The sequence below is a fragment of the Magallana gigas genome, chromosome 1 (assembly GCF_963853765.1).
Source record: "Magallana gigas chromosome 1, xbMagGiga1.1, whole genome shotgun sequence".
Taxonomy (NCBI): Eukaryota; Metazoa; Mollusca; class Bivalvia; order Ostreida; family Ostreidae; genus Magallana; species Magallana gigas.
In genome coordinates, this window is record NC_088853.1 from 18,837,870 (window position 1) to 18,843,533 (window position 5,664).

At 29.7% G+C, this 5,664-nt stretch overlaps 1 long non-coding RNA gene across 1 annotated transcript; it reads right to left on the reverse strand.

The window, feature by feature from the left end:
- Nucleotides 1–3,078: 3,078 nt before the first annotated feature.
- On the reverse strand, nt 3,079–5,407 carry LOC136275467 (uncharacterized). The gene is made up of 3 exons (XR_010714046.1): nt 5,147–5,407; nt 4,645–4,732; nt 3,079–4,029 (listed from the first exon to the last, which is right to left on the reverse strand). It is a non-coding gene; the product is annotated as an uncharacterized lncRNA (long non-coding RNA).
- Between the last annotated feature and the right edge of the window lie 257 nt (nt 5,408–5,664).

Here is a 5,664-nt window from a genome sequence, read left to right on the forward strand (position 1 = left end):
TTATAAACGCTCAATAATATTCTGCAGCTGTTAAGGTTTTGTAAATAACACGTGTGTACAATTACGTATATGACATGTTTATATATGTACAATGAAATTATGAATCCGTCAAATAGGTAATAGGGATCTTATAATGAATATTTTAATGTGGATAATATTTGTATTGGACTTTCTCTAAAATCAGGTTCAGCTGTATTGATTTATAAGAGATGTGATAATGATTGATGCATTCTTTTTTTTATTGTGCACAAAACAAAATTCGACAAGGCATCAGACATTGCCTTAATATGTTATCTCAAAACTGTTTGAACTTCAAAACTGTTTGAACTTCAATCAAACTCGTAAATCATCTGCTTGTATGCGTAATCTACAAATATATGTAAGGAACAAACAGAACAAACGATAATAACTATCATTATGCACTGAATTAACATTTGTAACATTGAAACCAACATGACACTAATGCAATTGTTGATAAACACAGCCAGTGTCAATTAATGGTTTTACTACAAATTAAATGTCAGGTATTTAAATTTTGATTTAATAATCACAATTTTATATGATTTATTTCATCATTCATGACGAAAACTGAACAGATTTCTAATGTGGGCATGTTTATGATTCCTTCATAATCTTAAGGAATTTTTTTGTAATCCATTACTCTTTATCAACGGACAAGATTTAAATCTACAAACACATATTGGTTAGTCCAAACCTTTAGCAACCTAAGAAAAAAATCAAGTCAAGGATTGCACAAAATAATCTTGCTGAAGTCAGACTCAAATTCTCTCAGAAGACAACACTCTTCAAAACCCGCTTAAATCATACAGAAGTTATTTCATTGTTTAAAGAAAAAAAAAATCTAGACACGATCTCGTTGCAAGCAACGAGGAAATCTTCCGTCTGATTTTAGAATTTAAGTTATATGTTCGATCTTGATTTTGCTATTTAACAGCCAAACATGATTTAGAATAGAAAAACAGGGTCTACATTCTAAGGGCCAGATACTATTTTATTTCAGGGATAAGAGCTTTGTTCCACAAGTGTTTAGAAATTCGTCACCGTTCTTGAGATATCTGAGGAAAAAAAGTTTATTTGGCCAGTCTCTTATTTCCTTATTAGAGCCGCTGAACCAAATTTTGAAGGTTGCATTTTGTAAAGTGCATCATTTTGAGCATCTTTTCTTCTATACTGCATTTCAAAATATTTTCCTTTTTGAGATACATGTACGCCTCAAAAAAGTTAATAGTGCAAAATGACCAGCGTCTTATATATTGTCAGTCCTATGTGTCTGTTCGTACATAATTTATTCAGTTCGTTTAAAAGTAATAACGTACGTTACTCTGTGAATCTATACCAAAACAACCAAACATAGTTTTATGTCTAGAGTGTATTTTTTTTGGCATATTATCTAAAAAAAGCCATGATAAACATCTTAATGTTTTAGTAGAAAATTAAATTGATTGCTCTAGGGATGAATTTTATATCTTTAAGGATTTTTATCATGTTCTATAATAAAACTTATTTAATGTCAAAACTAGCCGGTCAGACCCCGTTTTGTCCTCAATCTCTTCGAAGCGTCAAAACATGCCCTGGCACTCTAATGATAAAAGAAAAATGTGAAAGAAAAAATTATTGATTGTTATTTATTTTGCTTGAAAATGTTAAGTTCTATCTAAAGACCTATAATTGAGTTTAGATATCAAAGTATAATAAAGTAGTAATTGACATCTAGTTCTTTAATGAAAGTCACTTGAAATATACAAAGACACTGATAATTAAAATGATTCTTTAGAAAATCAAAATTTTAATCATTTAATTTGGTTAAATAAATACTTTTTAAGTATATGCTATAAATAAATCATGCCTAGAATAGAAATATATATTCTAGTAAATATTCAAAAAGTCATCTTATATCCTTAAATCCTTAAATGTATCTTTTAAGTGCTTAAAAAGTATCTTACGAGAATATCTCACAAAGTAACGTTCGTTATAACTTTTAAACGAACAGAATAAATAAGGTACGAACAGAAATATAGGACTGACAACATATAAAAAGCTGGTCATTTTGCACAATAAACTTTTTTTAGGAATTATCTTCCCTTGATGAATTCAAGAAACCTGATGCCAGTTAAAAAATATCAGTAATCTGTGCTATGACTGAAAGGAAACTTAAAAGTGACTGATTGGCATATTGGTATAAATGAAAGCAAGTAGTTAACTTTATACATTAATTTGTTAAAAAGGAACAGATTGTTTTATCATTTTAAACTGGGGGGGGGGGGGGGGCTCCCTCCCTATTTTTTTTCAAAACAGTCTTTAGTCCGACCTTTATATTTGGAACAGGGATAAAAAATTTAGTATTTTTTAATTCACTTGTTAAAAAAAGGCCGTGTTCATGTACTCATTATTCAAATCAGTTTAAATTTTCCCCTATTTGATTGATTTATTTGCACTTTCTGGAGCTATATAACATCAGATGTGACGCTATTTTTATAACTCGATCAAAATCAGTAAAAAAATTGACATTTTTCTTATTGTTTTTCGAATAGAAAATATAGAGCGAAGCTTAGTACAAACAAACTTTTTGTCACTTATTAGTGTTGGATAGATACATCTCTAATAAAAATATTTTGTTTGTTCAAGCATACGCTCAATGCTTTCTGAAAGAAAAACTGCTTAAAAACAAGCCGTTTATGCTTAAAATGTGAAAACGGCGGGAGACGGTTTACTTTATGATGTCATATTTCTAAATTGTTGGCACTTGAATCAAAGTGGAAATTATGAAAAAACTATATAAATACATAACACAGAATTACAGTAAAATGATGATGTTCATTCTAAAGGGCCGTTTTAAGCTCACATCATACATAGTCTTTTTAAAAAATGTGCAAACAAAGTTCGATCCTTAAAATTATTCTGCTTAGAAAATCAAGTTTTCCCACATGCAAAACTATGAACACCCACTTATGTTATCTTAATCTGATAATGGAAGTCCAATGTATTTGTAGAATCTACTATTTGTGGACTTGTGAAAGTATGCCCATTTCAAACTGACAAATTAACACAAACATTAAATGAAGAACACTTTTTATTCAATCATGTAGAAGAAAATGTGTAGAAGTACACTGAGGCAAACCATGATAATTAAGAAAAAAATGGCCTCGGACCCCTTCCCCCAAATTTGAATGATTGTATACTCCTAAGAACAAATCATGACAATACAAATTTCAACGGCTTTTGTATTGTTAGCCATTATTATAAGTGGGTATTCTCTTTCTCACAGATGAATGGGATTAAGACCGAGCACGGTCTGTCGTTCCATTGGCCATTTCTCAGAATGTCAACACAGTCACGTACATCACCCAGACTTATTTCAAATATATACCAGGTGAAAAACACCATGGGCGTGTTCGAATGGTCCCATACATACTGTCCTTCGATGTTAAGGTCGTTAAGGTATCCGATCCATAATAGCCTCAGATTTAATGAATCTGGGTGCACAACAGATATGTATGGCCTTAATACTCAGTATACTTGGACATTATTTTCCTATTTAAGTATCAAGATGTAAGAGTAGAGTGTGTCCTAATTAATGACCTTTTCTATTTTTGAAGAGTTATCCCCCTTGCTTTTATTCTATAGAAATTAATTCTAAGAAAATCTACACGGTGTACAATTTATTTTCAATAGTTTTTGTATTCATAATGATAAAATACATCTTTCCACGAAAGCATTTTTTTATATTCTTAGTAATTACTTTTTTATTTGAAGAAATGTGCAAGTCTCCATAGACCTTAATGCAATCTTCATTAATTAATTAGTGTTTAGTTAATATTATTTTTGAAAATTTCTATCGGTATATCATTTTCTACTCGAAAATGCTTTAAATAAATATCAGAGTATTAAATACATGATGGATTTTCAAGGTTGGAAAAATTTGGTCCTGATATGGATCGGATACCTTAAGTCCGGTCCATGCTGTGCAACCGCCAAATATGTTACTGGGACAAGTAGCATAATTACCATCTACAATAAAACAAACTCCCGATATATTACATTTTAAAACACATATCAAGAAAAGTCGGTCAATAAAATTAAATACTAACCAATGTAAATTGCAGATTTTTTTTTCGATCGAAATTATACTTTTAATTGAATAAAGATCTACAAATATGAGTGTTTCAAAAAACTTACAAATAAGTTCCTCTGTTACACAGTATAGATAAACGTGTATAAGGATCATTGACTTTAATTATCGTGTAATATGACAATTTATGCTGTCATGAATTTGATACAATAATATACAGTTTGCTTATTAGATTTTTAGAATTCAACTCTATTATAGTGATTGTAAAATTGATAGTTTCAGTTGCCAAGAAAATACGATTTGATCTTCAATGTTATCGAAATGTTTAAAAGCTTTTTGAGGTTTTGTATATAATTGCGCTCTTTTAGACATGTGTAAGTTTAAAAAAAGGTTGGTTTCTCCTTGAATGTATTTAGGGCAACTTATTTGAAATGTATTGATAAACATTCTTCGCTCTTAGAAGGATATCCAATTGATAGCTCTAGGGATAAACTAAATTTGTTTCGAGATTGTTCGCTTTGTCAATAAAAAGAGATGGAAAACAATTCCAATACCTGGATTAAGAAATGTTGAAGCAAGCCAGTCTGATTCCGCTTTGTCATCAATCTCTACTAGGTGTGAAAACATGTTCTGACACTCTGCCTAATTATAAAAGATAATTAACGTTGGTGAGAGAATAATTGATCCATTTGTAATATTCCGATTGAAGATGTTTAGTCCTATTCAAACTTCTATAATTGAGTGTAGATATCGAGGTAAAGTATAATAATAGAGTGACTATCATCTGGTTCATTAAGGAAAATCATTCCAAAATTTACAAAGACGTTAACTTGAACGATTGTTAAGAAATTCAAAATCTTAATCAACAACTTTGGTTAAATGAATATGTTTTTGATAAATGTTATATTAAAACACGCATAGCATTAAAAAAAACCCATATAATAGCAGGTATTTATAGAAATATTTTTTTCTCAAATTGATTCTAGTATTTTAGATTGCTTTATCATTCACATCTATACTAAATTGTAGAAAATCATAGCACGTTATTTTTTTTACCTTAGCATCAAACCATGAAACTGTTTGATGTTTTCCGTAGAAATAGCAGTGACCTTTGAACTCTATCCAGTTAGCCCCGCAACCTAAAGCTAAAATAATTTAAACAGTAAATCATACCCCTTCCTTGAAATAAAAAAGTGACAAAGGGACAAAAACTGAGAAACAGGTAGTATTTTATAAATAAAAATCACAGGTGGAAAATCAGCTTGTTTTAAAAACTATTAACGCCTAAAATCGTATGATACCATGTTTTAATGTGACAAAATTAATAATTTGTCGGATAACCGTTTTTAAATGTAATATCTTAAGTACTTTAGCTCAATAAAAATAATTAATTTCAACTAAATGTTATAAACTATGTGATGTGTTAATATTATTTTCAACTCTTTGTACCACAAACTATACAAAATATATCCATTAGTTTAGTTTAGCTCACAAGGGTAGTCAAATACAAATGTTTACTGTAATTGCAAACACGTATTAAATATTTCATCTAAGTTTCGGTAAATTGTATTCTA